The sequence below is a fragment of the Lissotriton vulgaris genome, chromosome 1_1, assembly GCF_964263255.1.
Source record: "Lissotriton vulgaris chromosome 1_1, aLisVul1.2, whole genome shotgun sequence".
Taxonomy (NCBI): Eukaryota; Metazoa; Chordata; class Amphibia; order Caudata; family Salamandridae; genus Lissotriton; species Lissotriton vulgaris.
The window spans coordinates 1,563,786,585-1,563,805,318 of NC_141685.1; positions in this window are offsets into that span (position 1 = coordinate 1,563,786,585).

Here is an 18,734-nt window from a genome sequence, read left to right on the forward strand (position 1 = left end):
TGCCTCACTCTCAGACGGCAGTGGTGGTTCCCAAGTTTGATTCGTATCATCAGAAGGAGGTCGGCTTGAAGAAGATGTAGACACCATCCTTGATCTTTTCCTTGCTAGGGATGTGGAAGACAATGAATGATCAGGAGGAGTGGCTTCCTCAAATGATACCTCGGCTTGAATGTCGATTTCCTGATGTGCCCCTACTTCGGGAGGAACAACTATTGTGGGCATTTGTGCCCCTCCATGCACCTCTGCTTGCGCATCTCCTTGCGCTGCCTCTCTTTCCACATGTACTTGGGCTTGTACTTGCACATGTGGTTGTTGTTGCGGCTGTGGTTGTTGAACACTCGTCAGATGAGTTACAACAACCTGTGTTGATTGAGGGACATTGCTGCTACTTTCTTGCGATGAGCCAACATCACTGGTCGATGGTGATTGAACAAGTAAACTGGCTGCCTCTGCAGCACTCAAGGGCTTGGACTTAAGTTGGCGTGGTGGTGGTGGCACTGAGCCCAATGGAGCGGGGGTGCTGCTCCCAGCTTGGTCCCCAGCAGATCCCGCTGCTGCTGCAGGCGTACTTTTTTTTTATTCCCAAAAAAAGTGATGGGCGGCACACCAGTCTCCTTGGTAACTTGCTTCTTCTGCTCCTTACTGGCAACTTTCTTGCTATAGGAGCTACGGGGAACTTTTTTTGGGGCCATCTTCTTCAGAGGTCAGAACAGCAGGCCGAAGTTGCACGAGTTGCAGAGTTGTCTGTGGCCAGACGTGATGTCGCATGACGTTATGCTGCGCACACTCCCCGCTGCAGGACTTCTTCCTGGCACTGGTGGTTCTCTTGAGTCTTGTGCACCTAAAAGCAATGGAAGACAGAGTATCATCAGTTCAGTTATACACCCCAAAAAATTGAAAAACACAGAAAAATCAGCACAATCCCATGCCATCCATGCCCTCAATTATGTTTAAATTCAAGCCACCCCACAGAAAGACTAGGCCCATGCATCACTCACTACCCCTGGGCATAATGGATGAAAGCTAGGCAAAATGGGTGCAGGCCTGAGAACACTGCCTGCATTCAAAATGGCCCCTTGCCCCCAGGCACATGGCCAGGGCCTTCCTGTACCAGCACTCAAAATGGCCCCCACCCACATGGCCAGTCCCCATCAACAGCCCAGAAAATCGAGAAACACAGAAAAATCAGCACAATCCAATGCCATCCATGCCCTCCATGCATTAAAGAGACCCCACAGAAAGTCTCAGTCCATGCACCACTGAGTACCCCTGGGCAAAAGGCCCCAACAGCAGCCCAAAAAATCGAAAAACACAAAAAAATCAGCACAATCCCATGCCATCCATGCCCTCAATGATGTTTAAATTCAAGACACCCCACAGAAAGACTAGGCCCATGCACCACTCACTACCCCTGGGCCTAATGGATGAAAGCTAGGCAAAATGGGTGCAGGCCTGAGAACACTGCCTGCATTCAAAATGGCCCCTTGCCCCCGGGCACATGGCCAGGGCCTGCCTGTACCAGCACTCAAAATGGCCCCCACCCACATGGCCAGTCCCCATCAACAGCCCAAAAAATCGAAAAACACACAAAAATCAGCACAATCCAATGCCAGCCATGCCCTCCATTCATTAAGAGACACCACAGAAAGACTCAGTCCATGCACCACTGAGTACCCCTGGGCAAAAGGCCCCAACAGCAGCCCAAAAAATCGAAAAACACAGAAAAATAAGCACAATCCCATGCCATCCATGCCCTCAATGATGTTTAATTTCAAGACACTCCACAGAAAGACTAGGCCCATGCACCACTCACTACCCCTCGGTATAATGGATGAAAGCTAGGCAAAATGGGTGCAGGCCTGAGAACACTGCCTGCATTCAAAATGGCCCCTTGCCCCCAGGCACATGGCCAGGGCCTGCCTGTACCAGCACTCAAAATGGCCCCCTCCCACATGGCCAGTCCCCATCAACAGCCCAAAAAATCGAAAAAAACACAAAAATCAGCACAATCCAATGCCATCCATGCCCTCCTTGATGTTTACATTAAAGAGGCCTCGCAGAAAGACTCAGTCCATGCACCACTCACTAGCCCTGGGTAAAAGGCCCCAACAGCAGCCAAAAAAATCGAAAAACACACAAAAATCAGCACAATCCCATGCCATCCATGCCCTCAATGATGTTTACATTAAAGAGACCCCACAGAAAGACTCAGTCCATGCACCGCTCACGACCCCTGGGAAAAAGGCCCCAACAGCAGCCAAAAAAATCGAAAAACACACAAAAATCAGCACAATCCCATGCAGAGGCGCAACTAGAGACAAATTTCGGGGGGGCTAGGAAAAAATTTCGGGTGGGGCTAATTCTTACAGCAGTAGGCAGAGTGGAGATGCAGGGGCTCTCTAAAAAGGGGTGAAAAAACAACAAAGCCTTATTAACAAGCAAATGGTCTTTTAAAGACCTGTGAAGTACTCGGGTGTGGCTGTGTTTGTGCCCGGGACGCTGTCTCAGCGGGGTTGACACAAACGAAAGGGGGGAGGGGCTGAAGCCCTTTGAGACCAATGGGCGTTGCACGCCTGGAGATAGCCCAGAGATGGCTACATATTACACATTAGTGTTATGTAGTTTTATATTACATCTTTGTGTTGGGTAGTTAGCTTGAAAACCCTGTTTAAAATGTTTAGGTTTTATATACTTGCATGAATAAATTGTTGATATAACAGTGGGCAATGGTGAGGGACCTCGGATTTATGTGATACTATGGCTGCAGGGTTTACCACATAATTATAGATTTACCACAGTTGCCATATCATTTTACTACCTATTCTTTAGAATTAACAAAGAATGTTGCTTCTAGCTAATGATGATAGAGCGGTGGACCTTGGACCTGGGGAATCAGGTTCAAGTCTCAGCAGCGATGCTCAACGTCCTGTGATTCTGGGCAAATCACTTAATCTCCCAGTGCCTAACAAAAATGAATGTGTACATTTGTAACAAAACTGGTGCTCATGTAAAGCGCTCTGATACTCGATGTCTCGGGTCTAGTTTATGCTACATAAAACTCTAAAAATTAAAAAATATATATAATGTGCCACCTAAATTGCAATTTTTTAGAACCAAATTAGATAACCTTGCTGCATAATGTCGTCCTCCAAGCCACATACTCTCAATATTCTTCACAATCTAAAGCTCTGCAGAGTGGTTTGGGGGATATCATTTTGATGAGCAAATCTATATTCAATGGCAATCCCTGTGAAATATGGGTTTGTATACTACTGCATTCTGTGTAATAAAAGCACCTAAATATGTAGTATATTAGTACTAAGGAACATTAAAGCTGTGAATTCTTTGTGAACTCCATCTATCCCCAGACATTTATAATCCTAATTGGAACCAAGGAGAGAGCCACCCTCCTCGCAACTTCCCCAAACAGTCAGAGTGCAAAAGACAGAGACAGTATCTAAGGCCAAAATGTGACGCAGATCTTGCCTCTAGGTAAGCAAGGGCTTTTAATTAAGAGTTGCTGCTACCAACAAGCAAAGGTGAGAGACGTCATGCACTCACTCTCTTCTGCCTTGAATTTGCGGGGGCTGTTATTAACTTGAGACTGTATTAATATAACTGCATCTACAATGGCCCTCCAGCTTCACGGCTCAATCGGTTGCAGATGGCCCAGAATGTCTCACCTGTCTCAGCGTTGGGTAGAAGCAGTCATGGTACAGCAGCAGCTCTAAATCCCTTTACTGGTTACCAGTTATAAGATGGAATCCTATTCAAACTTGACTGCTGGATGTATACATGTATACACTGCTGTAAGATGAATATATGTACTTGGTCCTCCTCTATCTATCCAGCAGAATCTCACTCTACTGTAACATAAAAAAATCTAAGAACTCAGGATAAATTGTTTTTGAAAGTCCCACAAGTCAACTTTAAAATTAAGGCTTCAGAGCTTTTTCTGCTCCAGGCCCATCTATCTGATTGATTGATTGAGACCATATATAAAGCGCTCACAGCTACTTCAGTAAGAAGTGTTGCGATGCTCTGTGGAGAGTGACAGTGCCAATCAACTCGGTCAGTAAGATCTGGACTCTCTCTGAGAATTGCTGAGCTATCTGTCCAACTTAACTTGCTTTAAGAAGGCACTAAAAACACATATTTTGGTGTTACGGACCCACATAACACCCGCACAAAGACTCCCCTTTGTAGAAATGCATGTGTGAGAAGTGGCCTGATAGGTAGGCAGGATTCAAGCAGCGAGAGATACCACATCCAATCACAATATGGAATGACCTGACCCCTTATGAGAAAGGAGAACATCATATCATGAAATCCTTGTTTAGTTCATTTTAAAGCTCTTCTGTTTTGTGCATTATTTAGTAAGGCATTGGAGTGCTGTAGATAGTCGTAGCAATAGGGAGAAGAAGCAGGGCAATGTATGAGCCCTGCTAACTTGTCAATTTCTCCTACAGGGAGAGATCTCTTATGTCCTTATATTATGTTCAGGTGACATACGAGGCTCCTTCTGCTGCCACGGGGCCTTGTGAATACATACACATACCAGTCAGCGAGCCAGGCCGAACCCATCAGGGCGCACTACAAAAACCTTTAACAGATCAATACGTCGCTTCTCTCAGCCGATGTTTTCTTAAATATTTTATTATACAAATAAGAATGGCCGAGATGTGACTTAATATGCAGTGTGTGCTATAGAAGAGAATTCCCTCAGTTATGTCAGAGCGGGAAATGTTTGAGCACTGCGTGGAAGACTCAGAAATGTTACTATTCCACTGCTACCGTGTCCACTCCTCGTGAACTTGGATGTGCACGACTGAGGTACAGGACATGGACCCCCATCATCTCAGTGAATGTCTCACTGCTACAGACACTCCTTAGATATGTTGCGTCACTTATGGTGACGCTGATGGCAATTCACCGGCTCCTGCCTGTGACGTTCTATCTAGACCCAGACATCTAAAAGCGGCCTTGATGTTGCAGTTTTATTTTCGAACACTTAACTGCCTGGGCACAACAACAGCAAGAAACAGGCTCATAAGGCACAATGATGTCATCTTGTGTAAATGGTAGTAGAGCTCTGATGCCTAACAGGGCCTGGTTCATGCTTCAGTAAATTGAAAAATAAATACAGAAATGCATTCCATAATTCCCATGTGGCAGCACTCTGACTGCAAACAAGAGCTATTCTTACTCCCAATATTATGTCACGGTTAACACTTCAAACACTTCACATATAATATGAATGCAAAGGCTTTGCCTCATCTAGTACAGCCACTAAGATTGCAAGTTTTACATTCCTGCGCTCATGTGATGTTTTGGCAGGCACAGCACAGATTATACTGTCATTTATTTACACCTTATCCCCCGCGTCTTCCAATTAAAATGCCCCAAAGACAAAACAATTACCGAAGGAAACTATGTCAGCCCTACTACTATAGTGAAACCAAAGCACCATCAAATATTTACCAAGATGTGCTGCATATTCAAGGAGGAAATCGTCACTGTGCGTTTAGCTCACCAAATGTACAAGTCCACTTTTATGTCATAGCGTGCCTAACCCACGTCATTTCCTAATTCTAAGCGAGCTGCAATATGTAAGCAGGTCTGCGTCTGGTTTTCTTTCTCAAAAGCCTCATTTACAAGTAAATGATCTTTTAAAGACCTGTTAACTACTCGGGTGCGGTTGCAATTAGATGCTCGCCAGCCCCAGCTCTCGAAGCTGTGTCAGCCCGGGCTGACACACACGACGGGGGGGGGGCTGAAGCCCCGTGAGCCCAATGGGTGTTGCGCGCCTGATCCCATGCCATCCATGCCCTCCATGATCTTTACATTAAAGAGACCCCACAGAAAGACTCAGTCCATGCACCACTGAGTACCCCTGGGCAAAAGGCCCAACAACAGCCCAAAAATCGAAAATTCCAAAATTGTAGTTGCAGCAACTGTAATGCCCCAAACAAACTTACTTGTGAAATTTCTAATCCAAAAGTGATCCAAAAAAAGTCAAAAAGGCCTCAAATCCAAATATCCAGCTGCATCCACAAAAAGTAATCCTTCCAGGTCAAGATCCGAATGAAAGTGACCAGCACATGAAGAAAGCACTGGGAGGAGCCTGCCGGACAGGAACAGGAAGTTGGAGACTGTGAGGCACTTCCTTCCTCCCCCCCCAAAAATGGACTCCTTGCAAAAAAAAGTGCAGGTAAATGTCAACCTGAGGAGTTATTCTGATAAAAATCATCATTTTCAGAAGGTTTATGCTGCTTGCTGGTGGATTTCTTGTGCAGAATTGCAAATTCTGTAATTTCGCGAGTGCAAGATTGTTGCTGCCCGCCGCATCTACGTGTTCACAATTGCGAACTCTCGCGATGCGTGCTGTGCAAGGTGGCAAGCCGCGATTACGTAATCGCGGTCGCCAAACTCCCGCGGGATCCCGCAGCAAGATCCAAAATGGCGCAGCACTCGCAAAATATCGAGAAAAACAACTCGGCAAAAGCTGAATGACAGTAAGTGAACGCCGCGCGCCGCAGTATTGTATCACCAAGCAAAAAAATCCGCCGCGTGCGAATTTGCGGATTTTCGGCAAATTCGCGAGAGTTCGCGGATTGCAAATTTACCGAAAATCCGCAAATTCCGCGAGCTGAACGGATTTTACGCCCATGGTTCTGTGACTACCGTGCCGTGCGCTGACCGAATCTCAGCCACTACCTTATTTTCTTGCTGGTTTTTGTTGAGCCATGCCAGGAGCTTGCCCGCTTTATCTCCCTGGTGTATATCTTTCCCTCCCTAGTGCAGTCATCTTTTTTGCTACCTCCGTTACCATCCCTTGGTATTCCGCGGTTTTTAGGGACAGCCGATGACGCGCCTCACTGTGTCCTCCGTTTGCACGATTTCCTCAAGCTTGCCCAGGTCATCTTCTATCGCAACAAGTTGCGCCTCCTTCTCCTTACGCCGACCCGCAATCACCGAGAGGGCTTCTCCCCTGAGGACCGTTTTAAAGGCCTCCCATAATGTGGTTGCCGATTCTACTGAGCCGTCGTTGTTAGTAAAGTAGTTGGCTATTGAGAGGGTCAGTGTGTTTCGGAGGTCCTCGTTACGGAGGTACCAGGCATTGATGGGCGCCACGCATCCCTCCCGCCTGTTGCCCATTGTAAGATGGGTCATAACCGGCGAATGGTCTGAAATACCTCTCGCCAGGTGCGTTGCCGCGCGCACTACTGTGTCTCGGTGAAGCGGAGTAAGGATATAGTCCAGGTGGGAGAAAGAGTGGTGTGGCCCCGAAAAGAAAGTGTATTGCGTGTCTGTGGGGTGCGCAAAGCGCCATATGTCTGTGAGGCCAAACGTTTCTAGGAAGTCCCCCAACCATCTGTGCCCCCGAGGTGTGTCCCTGGGAGGGTACCTGTCTAGTGTACCGGAGACTACCACATTGAAGTCCCCCCCTACGAATAAGCACCCGTCTGGGCGGGAAAGGAGGAGTTTACCAAGATCAATGTATGCCTGTGATTGTTGGCCTGGCGGGACATATGCGGATACCAAGTTAAGCCTGCGCCCCTCCCATGTACCGGTGACCATGGCAAAGCGGCCCTGTGGGTCCGTGGTCGTGTGTTCAGTTAGGAAGGGGAAGGTGCGCCGGAGGAGTATGCCCACACCCCTGGACCCCGTAGTAAAGCCGGAGTGGACTGCCAAAGTGTAACCATACCTATTCAGGGCGTGGCAGGTGTTACCCAGCAAGTTAGTTTCTTGAAGCAGCACATCATTGGGAAGGTGACGCTTAACGAGTTGCAGTACCATTGTGCATTTAAGTTTGTCTCCCAGCCCATTTACATTCCAACTCAGTACCTTGAGACTTTTGTCCCATTTCTTAGCCATATCCACTATTTATGTCCTGCCTGTATCCAGTGACCTGTGGATGCCAATGAACCTCTTCAGAGCCTTTCACGTGTGACCAAATAGCAACAGTAACTTTATCAGATTGCGACAAAACCAAGCTTCCCTCCCCCTTCCCTTTTCCCCCTTCCTCCCCACCCCAGTCTCAGCCCCCCCAACTGCCAAACTCCTCCCATCCCCACCCCCCTCCCCGCCGCCCTGCTCCGTAGGTTTGAAACTACCCACATCCCCAATTAGCAGAGTGCCTTTCACCCAAAACTACCCGGGAAGAGAAAAACTAGAACTCTGGGTGACCCGTCCTCCCTTCCTGGTGGGTCTTTTTCCGGGAGCGTGCACTGGCCCCGGGCCGCCCGCCGCCCGAGTCCCTCCCCCCCAACAAGCCGGTGTGAAATTTGACCACAACTCCTGCAGTTTAGTGCGCCCGGCAATCGTCCCCATTAGTGTCACTACTTGGAACCTATACCCCCTTGGTAGTCAGGGACATTGGTACCTGCTTACTTCACAGTTCACCACTTAGCAGTGGAAGGGTCCCTCATACTCTGTGTCCAGTCGCTTTGCGCAGTGTATCCCACCGTGGACTCGCAGAGCGGGATCTCCAGGAGCGTTCACACTGGCCGTCCACGTCCGATCTCCCAGCAGCAGATTCCGGGGGTGCACACCGGGTGTCCCACCAGTTCTGACCCTCCGTTCCTTCTCCAGGGGAGGGTGACTCTCTGTCAATCCAGTCCTGTACCTCCGATGGTGACGTGAAAAAGAAGGATTTTACCCCAGCGAGGACCTTGAGTTTGGCCGGGAAAAACATCATGTACTTGATGCCTCTTTCTCTCAGTGCTGCCTTGACACCTGCAAAAGATCTCCTCTCCCGTTGGACCTGGAGGGTGAAGTCAGGGAAAAGCTGGATTGTGGCATTCTCGTAGCATATGTCCCCAGCCTGTCTAGCTGCCTGTAGGACGGCGTCTCTATCCCTGTAGTTGAGGATTTTTGCAATGATTGTCCGTGGAGGTGCCCCTGGTTTTGGCTTTGGAATGGGTGCCCTGTGCGCTCGCTCGACTGTGAATATTTTAGACAGACGTTTGGGCTTAAGGTGAATTAGGATCAGGTCCTCGACAAAGAGTTCCGTGCTGGGCCCCTCGAGATTTTCCGGCACACCTACCAGGCGAATGTTACTTCTTCAAGCCCGTCCTTCTTGGTCCTCCAGCCGGAGCGCCATCTGGCGATGTTGATGGACCAGGTCGTTAACCCGCTTTGCCAGTTGCTTCGCCAACGTCTGCAGCTCCGTAATTCCCGCCTCATTGGCTTTTGTCTTTTCCGATGTTTTGTTTAGGTCTGTGCGGAGAAGGTTGACTCCTATGGACATCTTGTCTATTTTTGTTTCCAAGGTTGCGCCCAGCGACTCAATGGCCGTCATGATGCTGGCCAGGGACGGTTCTTTTTGGCTCTGTTGATCTCCTGATCTCCTGCCAGTACCTCCGTCCGCTGTGCGGCCCTCTGGACTGTATATTTGTCAAGGTTGTTTGTCTGAGTAGACGTGCCCTGCTTGGGCCTCATATTTGCACCCTTTTGTTCCGGGTCCCTCTGTGCGGACGGTGCAGTGGCGCGGTAGGGCCCAGTGTCTGTGCTCCGGTTACTCCAAGGCCTGGCTTTGGGAATGCGTCATACTAGAGGATGTGCACTGCCCTCTTTAGGTCCGGCTCCAGAAGCCCCCGCCTCCTCGGTACGGTGTTGGGCACAGTCCCCCCCGGCCCGGGTAAGCAGGTCGGCGCAGGGATCCGGCACCCAGCGGCTACCCTCAGCACACCGGGCCTATCCCGCCTCGGATACCGTCACAGGACTTTGGTCGGCCTAGTAGCACAGGCCCCTTAGGCCTGCAGTTGCCTATAGTTCTGTGTCCCCCGGGGCTGGGACTCACTGGTCACTTGGAGGCTGCCTGACGTTGCACTTCTGCCTTGGACCGAACTGCCTCGCAACGCCGTCAGGCCAGGCCCACCTTCAATCTGCGGCAGCTCCTTCTCGCAGCAGGCCAGTTTCCCTCTTCCGAGGGGCCAGCAGAGTGTGTCCTGGTACTTTGCGTGCCACAGCCAGTATTGCCGTCCCTCGCCGTGGTGCCACACGATGTTCCACAGCTCCTGTCAGGACCCGCTGGGTCCCGTTCTTTCCTAGACCAGGCCCCAAAGCCGGGGACTCTCCTAGTGAGGATGGCAGTCCGTTGCACGCTCTCGTCTCGAGCCCGCCCCCGGGCCTCTGCTCTCAGGCCCGTCACTTAGCAATGGGGAAGCGCAGCGGAGCGGGAGTAAGACCGGCCGGTGCAGCTGCGTTTGGAGAGTCAGGTGCCACTGTACAGGTGCAGGACTCGGCGGATTATGGCCGGATTCCAGTTGTTAGGGGCTCGGTCGATCGGAGCAGTCGGTTCAGGCAGCCATTTCAATCGGCGCCTAGCCACGCCCCCTCTGCATAGCTTTTAAGCAAACACATAACAAATTGAATCACGTCCTGTCTCGTCTCTTTTCCCTCAAGAATTCCTACAATCCAGTCTACGAAATCAATTTTCTAATCCTTAAGTTTTTGTTTTAAGTTCTTAGAGACAGATTTGGAGGCCTTTCTTTGCTTTGTCAGGGTGGCAGAGTAAATACTCCATTGCGCTGTTGAAGCACCCATCCTCTGAATATAGAGAAGTCTACTGACCCAGCAGACATCTTCACATTGACAGGAACCTCCATCTGGGCGGATCCTTTCAATGTATGATATGTTTGACAGACAGCTCCATCAACAAGAGGGTACTGTCTGTCAAACGTTCAACCTGTTTTTTTTTTTTTCAAAAATAAAAACAAAAGCAGGCTTTTGTTTTTGAAAAACAAACCAAAAATAGTGACCTGTCGCAACATGGAAATTGTCTCCCATAGTGTGGGGGTCATTTTTCAGTTTTCAATGGTCTTTACCACCAGGTTTTACCTAATGGTGACAGTAAAAACTGCCATTTGACTGCCCACTCTATATTGGGTGGGTGGTCAAATGGCCAAAATGCTGATTACCCCTACTCCATTGGGCCATCGCAGGTGTATGTCAGCAGTGGGCATAGAGTAATCTCTGTCCCTCACATACTGAGGTTCCCGCTTGGCTCTAAATGAGGGGGGGGCGGAACTTCAGTTTGGCAAAGAGAGTATTCCGTCACTATTGCGATGGAGTACCCTTTAGGACAAATTCTAAATTAGGGCCACAATCTCTTTGAAATTGAGTTGTCTTAACTCTTTGCTGACAATTGTTTTTTTCATTCTCTACTGCACAATTTCTTGCTTCAAGGCCATCAATTTGGACAAATGAAAGAAACTAGGGCCGGATGTAGGTCGGTCGGTAACGGCCGAAAATCGGTATTTTCGTCCGTTACCGACCGAGATTCACAAAATGGTATGTAGGGCCACATATTTTACAGATTCGGTAAATTTACCGATCGGTAAATTTACCGAATCTGTAAAATACCGAATCGGTATTTTTACCGATTCGGTAACAATTTGATGTAGGTGGAACTCTTCTGAGTCCCACAAGCCTTACAGAATCGGTATTTTACCATGAAATCCAACTTCATGGTAAAATACCGATTCCGGTGTGCATGCACATGTGTGCATGCACACCTGTGCCATATGACAGGCAGACCTGCCCTTAGGGCAGGTATGCCTGCCACATGGCCCCCAAATCTTTTTTGGGGGTGCTAGAGGGTGTCAAAGTGACACCCCCTGCACCCTTGTCAAAATCGGTATTTACCGATTCGGTAAATACCGACCGGTAATGCCCCATTCATTCCTATGGGCTTAGGCCTAAGCCCATAGGAATGAATGGGGCATTGCCGGTCGGTATTTACCGAATCGGTAAATACAGATATTTACCGATTCGGTAAAAGGAACATCTGGATGTTCCTACATATCCACCCCTAAGATTTACCGATTTTTAATTACCGAATCGGTAGAATTCGGTAATTAAAATTCGGTAAATCTATTTTACCTACATCTGGGCCTAGAGGTCTATTTTCATCATCAATCGTAGTCTGTATTGATGTTAAGGTTTCGCTTCAATTGGGTTTAAGGTCACAAATTTATTGAAGCAACATTTGCAGGAAATTTTTAGAAGTTCAAGGAAAATTCTCCTTTTGAAAATGGATTCCATGCAAAGAATATCGCTGCTGGCCAAATTATCGGTAGTGTGTGAATGGAAAGCTTATTTTTGTGCCTCATTTTCTTGTGTTAGTGAATCTGTGCCATTGCCATTGCCATTGTCGTTATTGTTGACATTACTAGGAGATGTATTCATCTTTCTGGGTTCTACTGTGTATTCACACCGGGCTCCTTTAAAAAGAAGCACAAGTCACTGATTCCATAGAGGGTATCTGGAAGTATTCCAGTTTCAAATGGATCTCTTTTTCTAGATTCTGCAAAATAGGTTAGTGATCTGCTTTCTTGTTAGGAAAACCTGGCTTATCTGAATCAGAAGAAGCAACTCTCATTGGCTAGGTCGGGTAGCATCTCATGTGTTTTGTATCATTTACTCTCATGTCATCTATGGTGCTATCTATACTGTACCTATTGCACTATCAGAAAAATCACAGGGTCTGAGATCCATTCTGTACCTGCTGAAAAGATGGTTCAATTTCCTTTTGACTCATTTTTCTTTCATAGCCCTGAATAATCTATGCACTGCCCCCATTTGTTTGTGAGAAGTGCCTTACCTTACTTCAGAGACCCCGAATGCTGGTTTCTTAACTACTACTACGTATCGAGTTCAGTGCTGACTTATACTTGTAAAAGCACTTCAGCTTCTCACTGCTGCCAACAAGTGTTTCTTGACAATTTTAGAGTACCTGAGTGCCTGCTGAATTCAAAGACCACCACAGCTCAGCGTTATTGGGAGGCGCATCAAAAACGCACAATTATGGCACTTCCTGTGATGTCACACGTGGTGATGTCACTCCCATTTTGCCTAACTTGGTAAATTTCTCCACTTCACTTTCTTGAACTTGAGCCCTTGTTGAAGTAGATGAGTAAGAGGGCTTCTAACTGGTGTTTCCTCGTCCTCTCCAAATGTAAATATGGAATTAGCGAAATACACGTGAACAATTCTTGCTTATGACTTGTGGCGGCAAGGCAGCACTCCTGAAGCAGCTTTAGTGTGATCAGTCAAGAGTGATTTCGTTGCTGCTGCCTCTTTTTGGCTGAAGTGTCTGGGACTAGGCTAAAGGCCGGATGAGAAATGTCAGCATGCCCCCGTGGCATAGGATTGGTTTTCATAGGATTGGTTTCAGTGGGGCAGCCCACTTATGGAATAGACTACCTCAGGCCATGAGATTTCAGCTGACAGGAAGCTGTTCAGGAAGAACTTGAAGACGCTTCTCTTTGTCTGTCACTTAAACTGTTGATGAAGCAGTCTCTGGATTTGTTCACACACATTAGCGCCAAGACGCCACGGCAATCGAGCGCTTTATAAACTCCTATCCTATCCTTTATAAACTCTTATCCTATTGTGTAATTTTATGTTCAACATTTATTGGTGTATGAAGTCAAATAGTTTTTCATTTGAAAAGTACAAGCACTGGAAACTGATTTATTAAGGGATAATGTGTGCTTTGCAGTTTTCTGAGTTTCTAACACAGTATGGTCCCTGAGTACATCTTGGACAGTTCTGCCTCGCTACCGTAAGGGGCAAGTACATGCGAGGTGTACTTGGAGCTCATTTTGTGTCCAATAGTAAGACGGTCCCAAGACACCAGAGATCAAATACCCCAATCGACACATTTGCAGCTTAGTAATTGCTGATTGCCTTGCCCCAAACCAGATAAAGTTTAAAAGTTCTCACATTCCTGCAGTAACTTCTATAGAGATGGATTGTTAATGACCACGGCCTCATAGAAAACCAGCATTGGTACTATATTTCGCCCCAGCACCTTCAGCTATGGCACCGCACTCTTCACAGTTGCAGTGCTGGTCGCCAGTGGAAAACAGTAGTGTGTGAAATTCTATGTGCCTACTAGTAAGATGGCTGGTGCAAAGTGCATTATTTACTGTGATGGCCACCACATGTAAACATCATAACCCAGTGGCGTATGAAGTAGGCTGATGTGGAATAGCCCAGCGGTGTAGTCCCTGCCTCTTTCTCAGTGTGATCTTGGTATATTGTGTTTTGACTGCTGCAGAGGTTCTTTCAGAGATACTTCTCCTCCACCCCAGTGGGTGACGACAGCAGTGGGTAGGCTATATGTTGCGCTCTGCTAATGTATCTAGTCCTCTGTTAGGGCATTCTTAGGTGCATGCTCTGTGCACATGAACAATATAGTAATCTTTCAAACTAACTGCTACCGCCAAGTTCACTGTAATGCACAAGCACTCTGTATGCAGGGCACTTTGCTGCACATGCCATTCTGTGTGCACACATGCCGCAGAGCTGGAGGGCTTCAGGGCTGGTGCACTGGGACCAGCATCAGAGAGTGCAGGCTCTAGAAACTGCTGTCAGCTGCTCAGGTGAGGCTGGAGGCAGAGTTTAGCAGCAGACAAGCAGGGTCTGTGAGCCCAGGATCAAGGGGAAATAGGCTAGGACTCTGTTCACTCGTGTAATTAGTGGTTCCAGGAAACACAACCAGTTCTGCACATGATGCACCAGTCAGATGATCCTGCAGGAGTTGATGATGAGTGAGGCCAGCCGGCCAGCGGTCAGTCGGAAAGGGTTCCCAAAAGTAAATAAGTGGACCGCCTGGGTCATTAATGGACCCCTCCCCAGATCTTTGGACAGCCTCACTGGGGAAAGCAGACCATCATGGCAAACAACTGGAGAAAGAGGACTAGTTTAGGAATGACTGCTGCAGTGTTGTTTTATGAGTAATGTTTGTCCATCATTAAAGAAGTACACACAGGACTTCAGCCATGGCCTCCATGAAAACACAAAGGTAACTGTTAAAGCCCTTTCGGCGGAAGAGCACAACACTCTGAGTATCAGCAGCACTCTCGCAGAACAGGAAGATGCACCACTGGAATTATTCCCACTCCTTTCACACACTAGTACTCTTGCAGTACTGACACAACTCACAAACCCACCTGACTAGCAGTTACACGCTACCTGCACACTCTCACACCTCTCATGGAGGTCACACACTACCGAAAGTGCTCACCCCTCACACAGTAGCTCCCAGACACAACTGGCAGCATTCTCACACTCTCAGACACTAGCAGTCACACACCACAAACAGCAGTGGCGGAACCTTCACAGAGTAGTAGTCTCAACTCTCAGACCAACATCAGTGCTCTCACACCCCGCAAAGATTAGCAGGCATACACTACCAGAAGCACTCTCACTTTGCGTACACACCAGCAGTACAAAAGGGGGTGGTGATGGCTGATGAGGATTATAAATCCGAAACCGGTCCCAGGATGCTTGTTTCTAGTCCAGGGAAGACATGGCTTGGCAGTTCGGGCTGGACTGTTCCCATGAGGCACAGGGTCAGACTGATTTGCATATGGCCATGTCTGAACTGGGGTGGCTGAGTGAGCTAAAGAATGGTGATGGATTAAACCCAGATCAGTTGACTGGGGGTGAGTGTTTGATTTGCTCCAACGCTCCGTCCATCATCCCCTTTTGTATTGCTTTGTTCGCCCTAAGTTGGCAGGGTATGCTCAGACGTGAGTCCCTTGCTCACTTGGCCACTGGATTCAAGATAGCCTGGCTGATGAGGATTATGAATCCGAAACCGGTCCCAGGATGCTTGTTTCCGGTCCAGGGTAGACATGGCTTGGCAGTTCGGGCTGGACTGTTCCCATGAGGCACAGGGTCAGACTGATTTGCATATGGCCATGTCTGAACAGGGGTGGCTGAGTGAGCTAAAGAATGGTGATGGATTAAACCCAGATCAGTTGACTGGGGAGGAGTGTTTGATTTGCTCAAACGCTCCGGCCATCATCCCCTTTTGTACACACCAACAGTCACACAATATGGTACCACTCTCACACCCCACTCTGACAACTGAACGCACGCTCACATCACTCACAAACTACCAGCAAAGTGAATAGATCTGACTGATCTCTGAACGTGCTTCTTCAGTGATTGGTGAGTTTGTGTATATAGTATTGTGGGTGGGCGAGTGAGTGAGTGAGTGAGTGAGTGAATGAATGAATGAATAGGTGGATAAATATGTGTGAGTACAAGAACAAGTAGCTAAGTATATGGGTGAAAAGAGACTGAGTGCATAGATGCATGGAATGACTGCGTGAATAGAAGCATTTAGACACATTCGGCTACAAACCAGGCACACTGGCTCTGTCAATGCTTGTGTTTAAATGCTATCAATGAATGAAACGAAACACATGCCAGAAATGTCTCTGTGTTGGGCCGAGGACTAGGAAAGACGGTCAAACAGCCAGCTGAGAATATTGTTTTCCATAACACCGTAGCAGCCCTACAAATCGGTGCAATACGTCAGCATCAACAGTAGATGTGTTGCATTTATTCTGCTCATATCTTCCCGGTGCCAAAAGTTCTAAAAGTCTTAAGCACGCTCTATTCTGGAATGTTTGTCTGGCTAGCGAGGCATGTTTTTGAAAACATGGGAGAAGTTCTACATCTGGCTCTAATTTCGTGGTCACATGACATGGCACGCGATTGATTGTGTTAATAACAAATTCGAATCTCTTCCAGCTGCGGACCATATGTTTTTCATTCCTTTGTCCTTCTCAAAATGTAGATTTCCCAAGGTCATATTCGAATTCCAAGCCTAAAAGCCTAATGTTATTGTAAACCCTCACACGTGCCAGCTTTTGTTCCATGCTTTGAAAGGAGACCAGAAAGTTCATTTGGCCCATGAAATATTTCCAAAATATTCATTTTATGTTGTTGCTGTACTCCCTTGGGCTGCTAGGCTATGACTAGAAGTAAATGTAAGAAATTGCATGCGGGAAGCCTTAATTCAAGCATTTTTATTGTGAAAGTTTTTAAGTGAGGCAGAGTAGAGGGAATGGTTTGCTTACAACAGAGTGTTGTTCGGAAAATAAGAAGTAACTAACATGACTCAACTTTTGGTCTGTGGAAGAAAGGGTACCACAGTGGTGTCCTATGGCATTGTGTACTGCTGCATGCGCTAGGGGGCGCTCTCCGTATTGTAGAAGGATGCTTGTACTCTTATCCCTATCTTTAAGGCACTGAACCCTGCCCTTAGGGGTTAGGACATATTCAGATTAGGGGTGTGGTTGGGTAGCATGGACCAGGGTCCCGACCAGCACTGTCCCCATTGTGTCAGCCACATATATTCCTTCTGCTTCCCTGGCACCCAGAACAGTGCATATGACATGCCCAAACCACAGTGTCATGAGTGGCGAGGGGAAGGGGGTATTGGCAGGGTGTACCGCTGGTAGGCAATCATCCCCCAGCCAAGCCGAGAGTGAAGGGATGCAACCTTCCAAAGGACATGCTGATCAGTGGGTGAGCTCCCCCCAGGCAGACACCAGAGAGGCAGAGTCTCACTCAAGGGTCAGTCCACCTCATTTGGAAGTTACTCTGGTGAAATCTGCTGGTGCATAGCCGGCTGCTGTATCACTGCAATGCGGAGCAGTTCATATGTATGTGCTGAACGCAGTGCATTATTCATTCCATAACGCTCACATATTATAGTGCCTTGCATCTTATTGTGATTTGCTTGGTCTATATGACCTTCATTTGTGTTTATGAGACACTGCCGTGAGGAATCCACCTAGGGCTGTAACTGGGACTTGACTGTAAGTGTTTGCGTTTTGGGTGTTTTTTATTTAAATGAGGACAGGGCACCCTATTTGCATACGTTATTAGCTCACAGAGGTACCTAGTAGCATGTCGAGGAGATGGCAACTAAAGTTTTTACTATGAGTTATTGTTACCAGTTTGGGCTGGGGGGTATGATGGTGTAAGTCCCCTCATCTGTGTTTGCAACTAAGAGCAATTATGTTTGCATGTGTGATGAGTGTTGCTGGGCTGGGATGATCACTTGTAATAGGATTCACTTGCATACTTCTCCCTCTTCTCTGTGTCCAAACGTTCCCTAGATCGAGACCCTTATTCCCACTGTCCCGAGCGCCACACTGTTGAGGACCCTCAAGTGGTAACCAATAAACTGAGACCCTATTGGGCTGCCATACTGAGAATCTCTTCTTCTGTGACTCCCATTTTTAGGTCTCGGCTAGCGTAGGCTGCGCACATGCGCAGTCTCGCTGGTGAGTTTTAATGACTCTGAGTAGCGAGGGTAAACCCCGCCTCTCTTCTCCCTTGTCTGGCCTCCTAAATGGCGGCCAGCCATTGGAGAAGAGGTCTCAGTTATGTCATTCTCTCCATCTAAGCCCCGTCCTTTCCGGATTCGGGGCGTGTTTTTTAGCTTTGTTCTACCCTCTTCTCCATTGGCTGGAATGGTAAACAACAGTCAAAAACACACCTGTTGTTTACATTCCAGCCAATGGAGAAGAGGGGAGAAAGAAAAAGACGCCCTCCAGTCTGAAAAGGACGGGGCTTTGTTCCTTCGTGTATACCTCATCCTCGTCGCCTCCTCTCCCCCCACCCCTCTTCTCACCTCTCTCCTCTTCTCCTTTCGCCTGAGCTTCACCCACAAGTCCCGGCCGGTGCGCTCCCTGTCTGCCGCTGCGGCTGGGCTCTACTCTGTGCGGGTGCCCATCCCGCTTTACGTTACGACTCGAGAGTGAGCCTACCCCTCATTTGCACCGTGTCACTGTCGCCGGCCCGAGCCCCCAAGAATGCGGAAACCGGAAGTCAGGTAGTGGAGTTCCTGACGTGGGTGGGACTTCCGCTGCCCCGAAGGAAGCCACGCGCCCATGAGAGCCCGAGAGAAGAAG